A 19,595-nucleotide genomic window follows, 5' to 3' on the forward strand; every position below is an offset into this window, starting at 1 on the left:
AATTAGAAATGCCTGCCTAGGACACAGTATGTTTCTGTCTTCGATTGAAAATCTCCTGCAGCATCTCATGAATGAATACTGTTTTCCTCTTAATGGCATATAGTCTAATTTTGATAACTGATAGATGAAATGTATCATTCTTAAGACAAAAACCCTTAAAATGAAAGCTGAAGAAATGGATACAGAAGGTGAGCACAATATTGCTGAAAGCATGCATTACTAAAAGCAAAATGCAAAAACTTTTCTATTATTTCAGTGAGTCACTATGAGCTCCTATACGCGGGCAGGGAGCCTGCTCTGACACGCTGGAAATGCAGCACGTTGGAGCAAACTATATGAACCAAGTCTGCCAGAGCCTGGACATCACCGCGCTCCAGCAGGCAGTAGAAAGACAGACACCCAGAGTTAGTCCAATGGTATTAATACCACAGGATTCATAAAGAAGAATATTTCAACTTAGTGCCGTGGTCTTGTGTTTTAGAAAGAGGAATTGTGTAAAGAAAAATGGGGAAGATCCTAAAGTTAAAATTAAATAAATGTATATCCTTACTTTAATTTCAAAAGCATGCCATAATGGAGACACGGACCATGAGCACACTGCCACAGAGCCAGACCTCTTAACAAAAAAAGGAAGCAGGAAGGCATGAAAGAAAAGTGTTATGATATTAAATAGCAAGTTTTAGGAGACTGTTTGCATCAACTCGTTTAGAAAATGGAAATTGAAATCCAAAAGAAGCCCACAGAGCCTGAAGTCCAGCGTGAGAAGGGGAGAGCAGGATGTTACGTGGGGAGCAAACTGTTCGTCGATTCATGCACTGTCAGGCCTGGAAGGACCTTGTCGATCCTCGGGTCCACCCCTGCACCAGGCAGGACAAGACACAGGGGGTCAAGTGACCGTGGCGCGGTGACATTCCCGTCTCCTCCTGAAGATTTCCAAGGCAGGTGACTGCACCCCTCAGGGTCACAGTCAGGGCGACCAGGATCTGGAACCAGCTGCCAAGGGAAGTGGTGCTGGCTCCTACCTTGGGGGTCTTTCCAAGGAGCCTGGATAACTACCCAGCTGGGTCACATGAGCTTCAACGTACCAGGACTCATATGAGCCCAGTATTCATTCCTGCCCAGGGCAGGGGGTCGGACTCGATGATCTGCTCGGGTCACTTCCCACCCTACATCTATGAAGCTATGAACCACCACTGCGGGGAGTTTCTTCCAGGCTGGACACCCAATTAAACACATAGAAATAGATTTTTAAAATAGATTAAAGCAGGAAACTTGGAAAAGAAACAGTGCATCGATGGGACTACTAAGGCATTAAAGGAGAAGAAGACCCCAAAGAAGACCCTTCAAGGCTATCATCCAACACAAAACACTTTAATAATCAGGTTTTGCTTATGTAAATCCCCCAGAGTCAATGGACGGCAACCAAGGAAACTGGAAGCAGAATTTAGGGGTCAGTTCAATTACCAAAAAAGCCAACAGAAAAACTGTTCTTGTTGGGTTGAGCCCTCAGCCCTTTTCCTCAGTGTTCAACCAGGGCCAAGTTAGCCTCAATAGCATCTTCTCCTTCCCTAGAATAAAGAGGGGAAATGAAAATGAAGTAAGGCTTCATTGTCGTCTGCGGGCCTCGGGGGATCTTTTCTGGTCCTGCTCCAGAGCTCACTCCACCGCTATGCACAGACACCTGGCTGGGCCATCTTCTTTCCAGTGCAGCTCTCTGCCCTTCCCCTCGCCATGAAAACAGAGTCGTTACACGGAGATGGCATTAATCACATTTAACATCACATGCTGCTGTCGACAGCGACAGGAGTGTTTGATCACACGCACTACTCATTTCCTTACCACGCATTGTGAAGATCTGCTGAGCACTGCATTCTTCAAGTAACACCTGAATCTCTCAAATTCGGCGAGGCAAAAAAAGCGTATAACAGTGAGAATTGACATCTCTATTTGATTTACCTTCCTGTGTCTCCAAAGGATCCCATGGTTGTATCCTGGGATAACAAGCTCTCCAGTTTTCTGTAGCTGTATGAAAGAAAGAAGGAAGAGCAAGTTGAAACCACAACCAGTAATTCCCAGTTACTTGATGTCTGGAGTGAGGGGCAGCATCATGGCCCGGGGGGCAGGGTACTGCAGTTTGGGGGTGAGGGGCACTGGCAGGGCTGGGGTCAGTGGGTTGGGAGTGAGGGGCAGCAGCAGGGCTGGCGGGGGCTGTGGCTTGGCACTGAGGGGCAACAGCATGGGCAGTGACAGGGCACTGGCATGTCCCTGCCCCCACGCTGTCATATCCCCCCGTCCCCCCTCCGCCATGTGACAGGTGTCCTGCATTTTGGACCTGGAAATATGGAAACCCTAAAGCAACCATCCACATCCTCACTGCCCCCTCCGCTGCACCCCTCACCATGCCTGCCCCGGCAAACTTCATCGCTCCAAGCACTCCCCCCGCCTCCCCCCATGGCAGGCAAGCACACCTAGTCTTCAGTGCTTGGCTTGCTACTGGAGCGGACTGAAGTCATGTTTAGGAAAGAAACGAAAGCATAAAAGTGACAATACCCCAGCCACAAGTCACCCACCCTAGGACTCCCCAAGTGTGGGTGCAAACACCCCCCTCATTTGCCCACACTTACCCTTGCGGTCAGGGTGATCGCAAGGACACGGGTGTGACCTGACAACAACCAGTGTCGGGTCGGGAGCAGTTGACCTGCTGTGTGCGTCTCCAAGAGCCGCACGGCGACGAGCCGGTTCTAGAAGGGGCCATTGTGATGCGTGTCACGTTCTCCGGGTCTGCCCACCTGCACGTCTCGGCCGTGTCCGGCCGCACCGCTGCATCAGCCACCGGGTGTGAGACAGGGCTTGGCTTGCACACGACCTGATGGTACTCACAAGGAGGGACTCCAACCAGGACTGGACCCTGCAAGGGTTTCCCTCCAGGGCACTGTGACAGCGGATGAGGAAAGGGACTCCAACAACAGCTCCTAACGAACACCATTTATTGTGTGTGCACAAGAACATACGGCCCAGGTCTATCTCACACGTGTTCCCTGCGGTGACGTAACCTCTATTTCTGTAGGCCGGGGGGCTCCCGCTGGCTCCCAGCTCTGAGCTGGGGGAAATACACTGTATTACTTGCTGCCTACTGTCGGCCCTTTGACGGTGTGGATCCTCCCAGTCTCTCAGCATTGCACCGCTTTCATGGGCAACTTCCCTCAGTTTCCCTTCAAGCCCTTTCCCTTTCTGGAGGGCGAAATGTTTAACCAGATCCGTGCCCTGGATCTCCCTCTTCTGCCTTTGGACAAACAGCCCTTTCACCAGAGCTGCGGCTGAAGAGGCTCTTTCATGGATATCATGTGCTTACTGCGCCTTGAGGTAATGCTCCTTCTCTGCCATCCTCATGTTACCTTCCCTGCCTGCTTCCTTAACGATAATGGCGCTATCTCTTTCGTTTGGGATGAACGGACTGGAAGATGGACGTATCTTGGTTGAACGACTGTGTTGTGAGATTAGTCCTCGAGAGCTCGATGTCTTCAAATCCCTGAGAGGTGGCCATGGAGAGGATGGAGACGTGTCCTGTTTTCTTCAGCCACAGCAACAGACTCAGAGTAAATCAAGTATTGCAGCAGGGGATATTTTGGTTCGATATAAGACCTTTCGCTCTATATGAGGGTGATTTTTTTTAGGTTTTTTGGAACACGGAAATGGGCTACCCGGAGAGTTGTGCAATCTCCATGCTTGGCAATGCGTACGAGCAGGGTTGATGCTTGGCTGGACGGGTTTGTAGGGCGTGCTCCTGCCTTGAGCAGGGGGTGACTAGACGGCCCCGACGTCTCTTCCAGTCCCATAGTTGGTGATTCGATGCTCTCTTGGTGTGCTACTCCAGGGACAGAAGCAGCGGCATAAGAAGATTAGATAAATCCCTTTTGTCACTAAGAGTGAAATACAAGATACATTTGTTATAGTGGCTCCGTGGCCTTGTTTGGGAAAGGGAGGTGAAGTAGAAGACTAAAAAGTCATTTTGTGAGCTTGGGGAGATCAGTTCATGCAAACATTAAAAAAAATAACTATAAAGCAGTGCCCACGTGCTAACCACCTTGGAAGTTGGTAGCGTGCTCTCATGACAAAATGTGAAGTCTCCTAGGTCTGAAGGCTGACAAAATGGTATACTTTAAGCACGGATTCACAGATTCACAGATGCTAGGGTGCGAAGGGACCTCAACAGATCATCGAGTCCGACCCCCTGCTTGGGCAGGAAGGAGCGCTGGGCCAGATGCCCCCAGCCAGGTGCCTATCCAGCCCTCTCTTAAAGACCCCCGAGGTGGGAGAGAGCACCGCCTCCCTTGGGAGCCCACTCCAAATTTTGGGCACCCTTACTCTGAAGGAGTTTTCCCTGATACCTAGCCTAAATCTGCTCTCTGTCAGTTTGTGACCATTGTTCCTTGTGTGACTCTACTTACCACAGGGGCAATGTGTAGGGATGCACGCATGTACACATGCCCCCCCGAGCGTGGCACTGCACCCCCTACAAAAACTCACCGCCGACATTGCTGGCAAGGTCTCTGGGTGGTTGCTGCCCCCTGGTCAGTGCTCGCCACCACCCCCCACCCTCCGACTGCTGACAACACCAGTGCCACCTGCGGGAGCTCCCGCTTCGCACCGCCACTCTCCCGCCGCCACCGTCGTGCTCCCGTCACCGCCGTGGGCACGTGTCCTTCATGACACACCATCTCTCTGCACATGGGCACGCAGACACACACATATTCTCCCTGCCATGAACACAGACACATACACATGCACGCACGCACACAGAGACAGGTGTGCTCTCTACTCACTCTGCATGAGGACACATTAACACGCTCTCCATGCCATGAACACAGATGCATACACTCACGCACACATGCAGACAGGAGCGCACTGTAGGCACTCACTCTCTGCACATGGACACAGACACAAATATACTCTTCTGCCATGAACACAGACACATGTGCATACAGGCACACACACATGCAGAGGAGTGCATGCACACACACATGCATGTATGCATGGACATGCACGCATGCACAAACAGCATACATGCACATGCAGGCAGGCACATGCAGACATGCACATGCACACAGGCACATGCATGTATGAATGCACACAGACATGCACACACAAATGCACATGCATGCACATGCACACACATCAACACACATGCACATATGCACAGACATGCACGCACATGCACGCAGACACACGCACATGCATGCACGCACAGACACATGTACACTGACATGCACATACAGAATGGAGAGACGCACACCCTCGTGCCCGCGTGCGGGAATATGCATGCACACACGCGCACACACGCAGGCCGGGGTCCTTGTCCGGCGCGGGCGGCCCCCGCCACCCCCCAGGGCAGCCTGGGCAGCGCGGCCGGCGGAGGCCCGGAGCCCCCGGGGTGCCGGGAAGAGCCCGGCAGGTCGCGGGCGGCGCAGGGCCGGGGGCGGCGGGGCGGCTGCGGCCGGGCTCCCCCTCTGCTCCGGCCGCCTCCTGCCCGGCCCCGGCCCCGGCCCCGGCCCCGGCCCCGGCGCTGCCCCGCTCCGAGCCCCGCAGCCGGCGGGCAGCAGAGGGGAGGGAGCCCGGCCCCGCGGGGGGAGCGCACGGGCCGGGCCGGGCCGGGCCGGGCCGGGCCAAGCGGGGCTGCGACCGCCGCCTCCCGCAGTGCCCGGCCCGGCCCGGCCCGGCCCTGCCGGCTGCAAACGCCCCGGTCCCCAGACAGGCACGGACCCCGTGTTGTTATATTGGAGTAGACATAGGTGCCTCTGTATACAAGGTACCGAGATCTGTATCTATCTCTCTCCCCCTCCACCCATGCGCCGCCCGGGTCCCAGTCCCAGTGCCCCCGAGCCGGGCCGGGCCGGGCCGGGCAGGACGAGGTGGGCGCGGGCAGGCGGCCGTGGCGGAGCTGCGCTGCCCGCACCAGGCAGGTCCCCGCGTGTCCTGCGCATCCCCGGGGCTGGGCCGGGGCAGTGCGGGCAGCACCTCTGGTCCCGCTGCACCCTCGGGCTGTGGCATCCCACCCACACGTGCTTGGCTTCCCCGCTGGTCTGGTGCGTTCAGGGCTTTGCTTCTCTTTCTACCTCCTGTTTTACTGTGTTGGTGTCAACTGAAATAGCAGGTCAGGTCCTGCCCGTGGGCACGATCCGTTCTGCCCCGCGGGAGATTTTGGTGGCGGGTGGGGAGGGGGCGCGGGGCAAGAGCAGCTCTGGTTTAAATCTCAGGGCGTTTGGGGGGGGTTGGGGAGCTGCTGGGAGGAGCAGGACTGACTAGTACCACTGAGATGAGTTTTCTTTGGCACAGGTGCATGCAGAGCTCAGGAACACAGTTACTGTCTTGGCTGCCCATACGTTGCCTTTTTATTTGTATTTCATTTTATTCTTTTAGAGTCGCTGAGATTTTCATGAGAGGTGGGAGCTGCGGGTGACTCTTCTCGGGCTTGGATGTGAGATTGCAGCAGTTCCTGCATCCCCTGGTGTGACAGAGCTGGCAGATGGAGGCAAGGATGGAGACAGAGCGTCCTGTGCTCTGGGGGCTCCTCCAGCCCCTCCTCAGCCACATGAAGGTAAGAGACTGTGGGGGGTCAGGTGCTAAGGCCCCTTCTTGTAGGCCTGCCTGCCTGGACTTTACAGCCACCACACGATCGCACCATAAAATCCAGCTGCACTGCAGAGTCGTTGCATCCAGTGCCCCTGGGCTGGGCTGGAGAGCAGGTCCCTGCCTGCTTTCCTAGATGTGCATCGGAGGAACGACGCCTGTAATTCGCCCTTATTCACTGTTCATCTGACATCTCATAGTTCCTGAGTTGTTTGCAGGACAGCACCTCCTTTTTCCTCAGCCCCTTTCCATGGATGTCCAAATGTCCCTGCCCTTCTCTTCCTCAAGTGGATTTTTCTAAACCCGGGGTTTTCTCCCCCGCCTACTTCTGGACACTGAAGCCTGTCAGGTTCCTCCCAGAATAAATGTGTCGAGATAGATGGAGTCAAGGAGACCTGCAATCGTGTACGGGGAGCCCGGGGGTGAGCTGCGAGGATGCGTGCCATTCATGTGCCAGGCTGACGGGTGCAGGTAAAGACTCTGGATCTGCAGATAATACATGGATCAGTTTTGTAGGATGAACCTGCGCTGTACTCCGGTTTGTCCTTTGTGGATAGGTTAGGCTGATGTAAATGGCAATCGCCTCTTCCTGGATCGATACTGAAATGCAGAGTGTCCCTCCAGATCCTTTGTGTGAGAGATCCTTCAGCTGAGGAGTTGCTCGGGTTATCCCTGGCAGCCAAGTGTTTCTCTTTTCTTTTCTTTTCCCAAGATGGGAGGTGTTTGCATGCCTGGCTTGGTAAAACTCAACCAGAAGCCGTTCAGGATTTGAGCAGTGATGACTTGAAACCACGGCGAGCAGCGTGAGAACAGTGTACCGTGGCACGCACTGCAGACGCCTGCGCTGCTCCCCTTAGTCAGGGCAAGCCTCCGTTCACCAAAGAGGTTTCCTGACGGGAGGGATTCAGTAGCCGAGACTTGCTGAGGACATGGCCAGATAATGAGGGACCCTCATCTAAATACACCCAGTAGCAAAGGGTGTAGGCTACACCACTAATAAATCACTGTTACATACCCCTCTCTAGGCATCAACTACAGAAATGATCCCTGAAAGTACCTACTCATAACCATTGTCACCACATACTCAATGTATGTTTAATTGGTGCGGGCTCTTTTCCACCCCGCAGAAGGGCTGAGAAATGATGGTTCAAGTGCAGCTGGTTTTATGAACCGAGGGATTTACTGGTGCAGGTGGGTGTGTACTGGTCTGGGTGGGAGCCTGGTGTTAATGATTGGCAGTAGATTTAGGGGAATGCTTTTTATTAGGGCAGCACTGAAAGATATTTTTGGGCTGAAACCAAAGACTGATTATTGAGCTGCCAAAGCGGGTCATAGGGATCTGATTGCTGCTCTGCAGCCCGGCAGCTTGGACAGCAGCGTCTGGCTGGTAGGTGTGGGGGGAAGGAGTGTGGGGGGGGGCAGATCGAGGGAGGGAGTCAGTAGGGCAGGGGCAGGGTTAGCTGGCCTAATAAAAAATATAACATTGACCCAAAGAGCCTTGTCTGCCCATATCTTTAGACCAACACAGATAGCAGATTCAGGCTGACCTGGACAGGTTGGATCAATGGGCAGAGAGAAATAGGATGCAATTTAATAAAGATAAATTTAAGGTACTCCACCTGGGAAGGAGGAACCCCCAGCACACCTATAGGTTGGGGAGTATCCTTCTCAGCAGCTCGGAGGCAGAGAGGGATCTTGGACTCATAATTGACTCCAAGATGAACATGAGCCGGCAGTGTAACGAGGCCATCAACAAGGCCAATCGCACCTTGTCGTGCATTAGCAGGTGCATGATTAATAGATCAGAGGAGGTGATGCTCCCCGTCTATGCAGAACTGGTCAGGCCACAGTTGGAGCACTGTGTCCAGTTTTGGGCGCCGCACTTCAGGAGGGACGCAGGGAATCTGGAGAGTGTCCAGAGGATGGCCACTCGCCTATACAACCTATACCCCTCAATGCCTACCGCCCAGTCGTGTGTAGAATCCCACCATGTCTCGGTTAGTCCGACTAGGTCGTACTGGGTGCTAGCAAGCAAGAGTGCGAGCTCCTCCTGCTTGTTCCCCATACTCCTGGCATTTCTATAAAGACATTTTAATCCCCCAAAGGGGGCTCTTGGTGTCCCTGTGCCTTGATGGCATATATTCCCTTTATTACTTACCTGGTGTGGTCTGGTGCCTTGTTTATGGCTTACCAACCCCTTAATACTTACCTGGTGCAATCTGGCATCTTGTTTGTCATTTACCAGCCCTGGGTTCTCTTCAACCACCGGTTCCCCAACCCCCGTCGAGCCTAGTTTAAAGCTCTTGGGAGGAGATCAGCCAAGCTGCGGGCCAACAGATACTTACCTCTGGGGGAGAGATGAAGATCATCATCTCCCAGGAAGCCTCCTCCCTGCAAGTGCTGGTCATGGCTGTAGAATCCGAAGCTCTCCTGAAGACACCGACTCTGGAGCCGCCGGTTGACTTCTTTGATGCAGGCACCCTGGCGTCTCTGGCTGCTGCCAACCGGAAGGATGGAAGAAAATACAACCTGTGCCCCAGTCTTCTTGAGGCTGTCTCCCAGTTCATGGAAGTCCTTCATGATGCAGTCAGGGCTGGTCCTAGCCGCATCGCTGGTTCCCACTTATCCCAGATCACCTGTTCCCTCTTATCTGGGGTGACCTGTTTCTGCGCCTGGGCCACCCGTCAGAGTTCCTCCAAACTGGGGTTTGAACTCCTGCCCAGCTAGGCAATCAGCAGGGAGTTCAAGTGCTTCCCTAAGGGGTGACCCTTCCTCCACTGGGATGTTCTCTAATTCCTCCCTGAGAGCCTCGGCTTCCTCTGCCACTGACTGACTGGGCTCCTCCCTGGGGCTGTCACTTAGCTTGACCCCGGGGTCATTGGTTCCCTCAGCAGCCAGCTGGTTGCTGCAGTCAGGGGGTCTCTTCCTTATCCCCCTCTTGCCTCCACAGCCACCTAGGTTACTTGGCTCTGGGCGGTTTCTCTATCTCCCCTCCTCACCTTCTTGCTCTGCCAGCGAGTCACTACATCAATGCGGATGGGATCTAGGATGTTTCCCCACGCTGCTCGCTTATGCTCCAGCTCTGTAATATCCCTCCCCACCAGCATGGGGGCAGGAGCATTTTCCATTGCTTCTATCTCCACTTCCAGTCCCTCCACCAGATGGGGAGACGTGCTACCTGTACTTTGGATGGCATGACATTAAAAAAAACTTAAAATAAAACAAAATCAAAATGTGGCACGTTTTCTTTCCTAGGTGGAACAGTATGAGAGTTCATGCTGTTTGGGGGTGTGGGAGGGGATGCACGTGGCTAGGCATGGGGATCCCTGCCAACCATGGGTTGCCTAGAGATCCCGTGGCGATGAGAGTTGGGAGTGCCAGGTGGGGCTGGGGGGATGCAAGGTGCAGGGCGCCTATATGGGCAGGTGGGGGGAAGCTGTGAGGTGCAGGCATAGGGCAAGGCACGTGGTGGGATGGAGGGGGGCTGCACGGTCTGAGGATGCAGTAGGGGTGTGAGGAGTAACTGGGGCTTGAGCTGGGGCAACAGCTGCAGGCATGGGTGGGTGTAAAGCATGCCTGGAGGATCCCTTGTAGCGGGCAGACGGTGCTTGCCCTCGCTGGCTTAGGGATTACTGGTATAACAGTGCCTCTGCTGGCTCTAATCGAATACCAAAAACATCAGCTCTTCACTGAAACATTGTGTGTTGGAATCTTTGGTTTTAAAACAAAAACCCATTTGTTTTATTTGGTTTTTTTTTTTTGATTTGAAACCGTTTTTACTACCAGGAGTTTTCCCTTTTCACATTTCAATCAGAAGATATTTAGAGGAAAATCACAAACATAAAAGGCATTTGCAAAATTCTGCATGCTGGATATGGGTCATTGGCATTTCCTGCCCATAAGCAATCTGAAGTCTCTGGCAGGGCGGCTCAATGGTAGCACACTCTCAGCTGTTCCTTGCCCTAAGGAGTCCTGTCCCCTGAGCTCCAGGACTGAGACATGCTGGGATTCCCCTCTGAGCACAGACACATTTGAGCTTGTGACTGAGACTGCACACAACTAGACCCTGCTCACACTGGCCGAGGCAGGGGCAAGGAAGCCCATAAAGACTATTTCCCAGAGGACCGGGCGGGGGGGGGTGTCATGAAGGACACTGGGAAGGAGAGCACAGAGCAAAAAGCAGAAGGGACATACCTCCAAGAAGAGCCAAGTCCCATCCATGAAGTGAAGGAGGGGAGGGCTTCTCCTAGCCACTGCACCGCTCCTGATGCCCACAAGCCTCCCTGACCCCAGCAGCCCCCAGCACCACCTGTCTCTCTCCATCCAGGGGAGCTGGCCAGAGACAGAAAGGCCCCAGCCCCCGGGCCCCAAACAGTGATGCCAGAGCCACCGGTGATGGCAACATATGGGGCATTCACTTCCCCATGGGCAGTGGCAGCAACACCAGGCCCTTGAGCAGCCTCCCCCTGCCCTGTTCCAGCCCCTCTGGCAAAGACTTTGCTCCCCACAGCTGCCTCTCCTCATGGCCAGGGCCCGCTCAGATGTCTCATGTCCTGCTCCTGGCCCAGGGGAACAGAGTCCTGCAGCTGCCTCTGGTGCAAAGGCTGTGCTTTGTGGGCTGCTGTCTCTGATCTCTGCCCCACCAGCACCCAGTAACACAGCAAGGCAAGCTGTAACCTGGCACCTTTATTGAAGGGGAGCAGAGGATGGGGGCAGAACAAAGAAGTCAGAGTACACTTTGAGTAAACACCACCTACCTGAGATGTACGAAGCAGGTATAGGGTCTCTTTTAAGACGCAACTGGCCTAGACGTAACTCCTAACTGCTGGCTAGTTTCCAGGTTTTTATAGAAATTCACCAGGCAGCAGCCTGGGACACTCGCTTGTAGCTTTCAAAATGCCTGGGGAAGGAAGCAAGGGCTGTCTCCTCACCCTTGGAATTTTATCTGGCCGGGCCACCTGCTTCACCAGCCTGAACCAAGAAGAAATCTGGGAGAGACAGGGGTCACCTGGGATAACTCAAGTGAGGGGCAGAGAGGGAAGGGATTTCTTCACGGCACCTCTCAGTGGGAGACCTGCAGGATGCATGTTCAGAGGCGTCAGGGTGCAGCCCCCATACCTCTGTCTCAACATGCTCCCCTTGTTTCTACACGCTGGAACAGCTCAGGGGTCCCAATGAAGAGGAAGGTCTCCCTCCCTGCACTCCTCCCTCCTAGGGGATGCAGTGGTCTGGCTGGACTCCCCCTGCCTGGGACCAGGATCCTGGGGGGTTGCAAGGGTCCCTCAGGCAGCTCCACAGCAGTACATGTTCCCAGGACCTTCATTGAGCCAAACGGCTAGAGCACGAGCAGGAAGGCCTTAGTATTTCCAATGGGAGAATACATTATGCTGCATTTCACCCACAGAACATCTTCATACTTTCCTCACCCTTCCACAGGAGAGGCAGGACCTGCCACCGGCTGCATCTCCTTCACCCCTGGTACTCTACTGCCTCCTGCCCAGTGGTCCCTCCAGAAGGGCAGGGACCTTGCTGCACAGCAGGACAGGGGAGTGAGGCCTCGAATCAGAACAATTCCTGTTCCTGAGGGTTGGAACAAGCTCCAATGGTCTGGAAAGAGAAGGGCTGGGAAGTCACAGAGACATCTGGCCTGGAAAGTGTTGTGGGCCCTTGTCTGTTCCCATTGCATAGCTCAGGAAAAGACAGAGACCAACCACAGGGGTGCCATGTTGGGTTCTGGTGCTGGAGTAGCAGCGAATGCATTAGAGAGAGTAACATGAGGGGAAGGGAGCAGCAGGCACCCAGTGGTGCACAGCTCTGGAGAGGCTGAAAAGCAACACAAGCCATAAAGGCTCAGGGGGTGGTAGTAGCAGCTACTTGCAGACCCCACTGGGCATGGGGAGGCCTGGGAGAGGGGTGATGTTGCGGTGAGGAAAGGTGAGGTCAGGGTGCAGGGCAGAGAATACTTCCCAGCCACAAATGTCCTCCTTCCTGCTATTCAAGAGCCTCACACCAGAACATCAGGAGGGGAGAGAAAGCTGGCAGGCAGCAAAGGACAGTCCCTGGGAGTCATTTGAAGCCAGTTCTCTTGGGGAGGACACCCTATCATGTAGTCACTTCTTCCCCAGGGAGCACTGACTGGTTTTAGAGATTGCTGGGAAATGCACAGGCTCCAAGGGTGCTGCAAAAAATCATCTCCTCCTTATCTCCTCCCCCCAACACCTGGGCTGGCCTTGCCTGAGGTGTTCCTCATAATCCCTCCCCACAATCAAACCTTGGGGGGCCGGGCCTCTGGCTTCTATTGTGCCCTACAACGGATAAAGCCTGGAGGAACTCTTTCTGCAGTCTACCAGCATGAAGATGCTTGACAAAATGCAGCCACTGGTGGGTGCTGAGCAGGGAGACAGCACCAAGCCCTTCCTGCACTGCTGGCAGAATTAGGGATGCTTCTGGGTGTGGATGCACTGATGCTGGGACAGGTTGCTGCAACAGGTGAAGCTCCTTCCACACAGAACAATGATGTGGCTTCTCCCCTGTGCGGATGCGCTGGTGCTGGGCCAGGTTGCAGGACCAGATGAAGCTCTTCCCACACACAGAGCACCCATGTGGCTTCTCCCGTATGGACAAACTGGTGTTCGGCCACGCTGGAAGAGTGGAGGTAGCTCTTCTCACACACAGAGCACTGATGTAGCTTCTCCCCTCTGTGGATAAGCTGGTGCCGGGCCAGGCTGGAAAATTGTCTGAAGCTCTTACGACACTCCAAGCACTGATTTGGCTTCTCCCCGTGTGGATGAGCTGACCTTTGGCCACAGTGGAAGAGCAGGTGAAGTTCTTGCCAAAGTCAGAGCATTTATGGGACTTCTCCCTTGTGTGCATGCACCTGTGCCTGGCCAGGTTGGCAGACTGCCTGAAGCTCTTTTCACACTTTGTGCAGGAGTGTAACTGCTGCCTGCTTTGCACACACTGGTGCTGGGACAGGCCTTCCCTGTTGATGAAGTTCTTCCTGCACTTGGTGCAGTGGTGTGTCTTCCTTCCCAAGTATGTGTGCTGATGCTGAACCAGCAAGAAGAAACATGTGAAGGTCTTACAACAAGTGACACAGCAGTAATGATTCTGCTCCCTGTGCACATCTTGGTTCTTCATGAGCTCTGAGCTGCAGACCACAATCTTTCCCCTTTTGGTGAAGCAATGGGGAGCTGTCCAGAATAGATCTGGCAGTGAGCAGCCGGGGTCGGGAGGCAGGTGAAGCTCTTCCCACACATAGTGCATACGTGGGGCTTCTCTCCAGCATGCCTTATCTTGTGCAGAGCCAGGAGTGAGAGCCAGCTAAAGCTTTTCCTGCGCTGAGGGCAGGGGTGGGCTCTCCCCCTGGGCTTGGTAGTGAGCTCCGGTTTCCCTCCAAGGCCACCCCACTGCTTTGCTTTACATGCAGTCTCTCTCTTTGGTGGACCTTTTCTTTACGCCTCTTCAGGTCTCTCAGCACCAGAAAATCTTCCCTGAACCCAGGTCCTTTTCTGGCTTCTTTCCCTTCTTAATTCTCACAAGCAACTGGAGATGGGACCTGATTCATTGCTACATTCTCCTTTCACTTTGGGGGTCTCTCCTGGCCCTTGTGCCGTTGGTGCTTCACAGGGCTCAGGGAGTCCATCTCACCCAAACACCCTTGGGAAGCCCACGGTGGCTCCAGATTTGCAGGCCCTTCCTTAGGAGGCATCTCCTCAGCTCTGCTCAGCAGCCAGCTACCTCCTGCATGGGGAAGAGAAAATCCAGATTAGTCCCCACCCTGCTGCCAAGGGACACATACAGCTATTCCTTCTGCTGGGATGGGCCTATGGGGAGGACTGGACTTGGCACTTGTCTATCCTCAACTCAACAAGTTCTTCCTACCATGACCCCAAGTGCTGGGGATGTGGCAGTGCCAGGTCCCTGTGCCAGCCTAACCTTTCCTACTCACTGCACTTCTGAGCCAGACTCTAAGGTTTCTGGCCCAGCTCTCAGTCCTAGCACCTAACGCCCTGCAGGGAGAAACACGTGGGCCATGTATGCTTGGACAGTATCTGGATGGCTTCATGTTGTAATAAGCTGAAGTTGAGACCAGAATGATCTGCTAAAAGGAAAAATGAGGCTCTTGAACGGCTTCTCTTTCCCACCACACTAGTGAGTCCAGGGGGAGATTATGCTGGGTAGGGGTGTACTGCTAAAGATTTTTTGGGCCAATTCTGATGGCCTGTTATTAATGAGCCATATAGGCCGAGAGTGACCTGATTGCCAACACGCAAGCCTGGTGTCTCTAGTGGCTTCTAGAATAGAGAAGATCCCACACAACTTACTGATTTGTTTGATGCGCCTGGATGGGGGAGTTTTTAGCTACTTGCACGATTTCACAATGATTGCACACTTAATTCATACACCACAATTTTATTTTAAAATTCTTTGCTACGCATATAACACTGCTTAGCTTTAAGAAATACCACAAACATTAAGAACACAATAACTACATATATCAGAAACAATGCTCCAAATGGACTTCTTTAAAACAATTACAATTACAACTAACTATATAATTTTAACTAGAAAAGTTATTACTATATTATACTTACAGTCCTAGAATTCCAAGAAGCCAAACACCTAAATATAGTTTCATTCCTCAGTAGTACAATTTAATGGGTTGGCCTCAGTAGTACGGTTCAATGGGCTAGCCTCAGTAGTACAGTTCAATGGGCTGGCCTCAGCAGTGATAGGAACAAGTCCCCTTCCTTCAGTCCCACTCGGGCGCTCTGCGGCTTCAGCGTGAACTAAGAGATTTGTGTTCACGGAGAGGGTGGTTCAGGTGATCAGTCTGATCTGGCCTACACTTGCGATTCTTCCTTCGTTATTCTGTGTCATATTGAATGAAATAGTTTGAATGTTTGTAAAGGTTGCCCATTAGCCAGTTTCGGGAAGAAGATAAGATTTATCTCCTTATTTAGTTCATTGTTTTGGGGACTACGTGCAAAAGGTCCTGCCTTCGCTTACAGTCTTAATTTAAATTTCATCTTTTAGAAATCTTTTACAAAGAGAGCAAATAGCCTGAATTCCAAGAGATCAAACCCTGAGGCCTTTTGACCAGGTTGGTAAGAAAAGGGCATTTGCAGTGATATGGAAGTTTCCCAAAGGTAATTTAAAATGCTCAACAAAGGTAAAAGAATCTGTTGAGTAAGATCCGGGCCCAAATTTGGGAGCAACCATATGTTGAGTAGGAGGAGCCCTCTGACGGCAACTCGCTCAATAAAAACGGTAACTTGCTGTCCCAATTTGGAGGTGACTACACTTGTAGAACAACGAAGGAAAAATCGCAAGTATAGCCCGGTTCAGACTGATCGCTTGAAACCACCCTCTCCGTGAACACGAATCTCTTAGTTCACGCTGAAGCCGCGGAGCACCTGAAAAGGACTGAAGGAAGTGGTCTTAGTCCTACCACTGCTGAGGCCAGCCTATTGAATTGTATTGCTGAGCCCATTTCATTGAACCGTACTACTGAGGCCAACCCATTGAATCGTACTACTGAGGAATGAAACCATATTTTGGTATTTGGCTTCTTGGAATTCTAGGATTGTAAGTATATTATGAAAAATAATAGTATTGATTCAAATTTAACTTTTAGTTGTAATTGTAGTTGTTTTTGTAACACTAATTCTTATAGTATTGTTTGAGAAGGAAGTGCATTCGGAGCATTGTTTCTGATATATGTAATTATTGTGTTTTTAATGTTTGTGGTGTTTCTTAAGGCTAAGCAGTGTTATATACGTAGCAAAGAGTTTTAAAATAAAATTGTGTTGTATAAATTAAGTGTGTAATCATTGTGAAATCGTGCAATCAGTTAACTACTCCCCCAGCCAGTGCATCAAAACGAATCAGTAAATTGTGTGGGATTTTCTCTATTCCATAACCCACTAGAGACATTCTGCAAGTGAGGTTACCTTCAAATTGGGACAGTAGGTTACAGTTTGTATTGAGTGAGTTGCCGTCTTGGGCCCCTCCTACCCAAACCTGTCACTACTCCCAAATTTGGGCTCGGATCGTTCTTAACAGATTCTTTTGCTTGGTAATTAGTTTCTTTTGTTGACCATTTTAATTACTTTGAGGAATTTCCATATCACTGAATTGACTTTTATTTCCAATCTTTTAAAAGTCTCCTAGGGTTTGATCTCTCGGAATGTGGGATGTTTGCTTAAGGGTCATTTTTATGTTCACTTTTTTAAAGGCCTCTAAAGATAAAATTCAAGAGTTAAGACTTTGAGCAAAGCTAGGACCTTCCACACGTAGGCCAAAACAATGGCCTAGATCAGAAGATGAATCTTGTCTTTTTCCTAAACTGGCTAATGGGAAACTATTACAGGCATTCAGACTATTACATTCAATATGACACCTGGAAGCTTGGAGAGCAACGTCTAGCTGGTAAGTGTCTGGGGGGAATGGGGTGGGAGGGGCATATTGAGGTCCCTGTGTTGAGGGAGGGAGTGGGGCTGGGGCAGATGTTGCCCAGATGGGGCCAGAGCCCCAAGCAGCTGGTTCAGGAGTCATGGGATGGCTGTCTCCTGCCACAGTGCACAACCCCGGGAGAGGCATGGGGGGCACATGCCACCTGGATCTGTGCGCAGGGCAAGGGTGGACTGCTGCTGCAGGCTGGGGCCAGAGCTGTGCTCTTGCTGGTGGGTGTTTTGGCCAAGGCTGCAATCAGGGCAGGCAGCAGAAGTGTTGGGAGGGGGGTTACGGCAAATTTTGGGGTGGCTGCAGCCCCTGCTTCAGCGCCGCCACCTGCACCAAGTGCAGCCCCTGCCCAGCCCCACTGCAGCCCTGCACCAAACACCCACCGGGAACAGCCCAGCCCAGCCCAACCCAGGGTTGTCAGCCGTCAGGAGTGTGCAGGGAGCACTGCCTTACACTGCACCAGCTACTTCTGTTGTACAGAAAATACTACTTCTGCTTGATAAGAAAAGCCCAGGTTTCATTCCTCATCCCTCCAAGAAATGTTCTGGAAGCGGAGGATTCAGAGCTGTGGTCTCCCTTCTGGAAGGAGCAGCAGGGTGCTTCCTACCTGTTTTGTAACAGCCAGAACCAGAGGGATTATTAAGCAATACTATGTGCTTCTTGGAGGCATTTGGTATCTTGCTTAAACAGGTAATATTAGTTAATATAAGCTTTTAAGTTTGTAAACTGCAAATGTAACTTGTCTGTCATAAGTTTAATCAAAATGATAAATTCACTGTTCATGGGACTGACTGGTCCCCAGAGGCAAAGCTGTAGCTGGGAGATTAGCTGGCCTAACGGTTTTTTGCTCAGGGTTCAGCCTTAGCGATAAAAACTAGATCTAACTGCTTGGCACACCCAACATATTCTAGGAAAGCATATCCCAAAAAAGCATATTCAAATGAAGCCTAAAAGGGGTTGGGATTTAGGCAGAGCAATGACAATTTCAAACCTTAAGGTGCTGCATCATAATTTGCTTATTGGATAAACCTGAGTCTGAGTAGTCATCTTTTATGATAGTTTCATCACCTTTCAATCCCATAGGGTAACAGCTATAGGGCAACATTATGAGTGGCCCTGAGGCCAACAGATTAACATAAGACTAGGTATAAAAAGCATGTGCATCAGGTAACCAGCAGGAAGGAGGGAATAGAATGGTTGTTTCTGGTCCACGCCCGGACCCCAGACTCCCAGTGTGAGAGAGGATCGGGTCCCTGTTCCTGATCAAGGGATCTTCCCCGGTAATCCCTCTGACAGCGTCGATCATCAGGGACCCCTGACTTCACTGGAATCACTTGGCGCGCACCTGGCATCGAGGAACTATCGATAAGTTGCCAACCCATGTCTGTCTATTTGTTGTTTTGAACAGCCCAGTGTGGCTAATACCCTCGCAGTGCCCAGTTGGCCTACGACAGATTGAAAGATTCCTGTGACCATACATCCACTCCCTGCATGACAAGGACCATCATCTCCTGAAGGCTTCTCCCTGCTTTGCCTTCTCTTTCATCCTTCAGTCCCCACCCTTCACTGGCCATCAAGTCCTGAGTAGAAACCTTGAATTCATTGGATCCCTTCCCCAAATCCCAGTTGGTTATTCTGCGTCCAGTACCCAGTCAGAAACACGCTTTAACTACGGCCCCAAACAGGATATTGAGGTCCCACACCTGACTTAATCAGTGAGGACAGGTGCATCTCTGGGTCTCTGATGATGAGGACCAAGGGGAAATCTCGAGATCAGAGGACCTGCTGCCAGGTGATTTGTGGCTGTCCCGTCCACCTGACTCCCCTCTCACAAATGCTCCATGCCCAGGGTGAAAGGGGGCCTGAAAACTGCAGACCTGCCCCGTGCTGCCATCCCTGAGCGCTAACCTCAAATAGCTTATGCTGTCATGTGTCCAGGCAAGTGTTTCACTCTTTGAAATTCAGAGCTGCGGAGACAAGCACCTGTCCCATTGTTCTCCCCCTGACTACAGCTGTTAGGGGACAATAGAGCTTCCTTTTTAGGCTCAGATCTGGTTTCCTTTGGACACCATGATTTTAAATTTCTCTCTTTACTCCCCATTGTAGGAGTTGATTCCCCAGCCCAAGTAGCCATACCTCTCTAACACCCTCTCTCAGGGCAAGATGGGATTTGTAGTCCCCCATGGAAATCCACATGGTGTGCAGAAGAAGCTCTGTGTAGCCATGGCTCTTGGGTGAGAGAGGCTGGGGTTGTCCCTGACATCTCCTGGTTGGGTCGACCTGGAGCACAGGACGTGTCTAATCCTGGTCTTAGGCTGCATGAAGTGGCTCCATGGAGTTAGTTGGATTCAGAAGTTTTCTGTTGTGATGGGAAGGGAATACCCCATCGTTTGCAGCAGAATTTCCCCAAATCTGTTCCCACTCTTAGGCCCAGAGTGTCACAAAGCCTGAGACTCCCCCCAAAGTTCATGTGAAGGTTCATACAAGGCCTTTGTCCCAGT

The 19,595-nt window shown here is 52.0% G+C and overlaps 1 long non-coding RNA gene across 1 annotated transcript; it reads left to right on the forward strand.

Annotated features, from left to right (window-relative positions):
• The first annotated feature begins 5,697 nt into the window (after window positions 1-5,697).
• On the forward strand, window positions 5,698-9,844 carry LOC132248517 (uncharacterized). The gene is made up of 3 exons (XR_009459727.1): window positions 5,698-5,806; window positions 6,418-6,595; window positions 8,873-9,844. It is a non-coding gene; the product is annotated as an uncharacterized LOC132248517 (long non-coding RNA).
• The last annotated feature ends 9,751 nt before the right edge of the window (window positions 9,845-19,595 follow it).

This window comes from Alligator mississippiensis, chromosome 1 (assembly GCF_030867095.1).
Source record: "Alligator mississippiensis isolate rAllMis1 chromosome 1, rAllMis1, whole genome shotgun sequence".
In the NCBI taxonomy this organism is placed as follows: domain Eukaryota; kingdom Metazoa; phylum Chordata; order Crocodylia; family Alligatoridae; genus Alligator; species Alligator mississippiensis.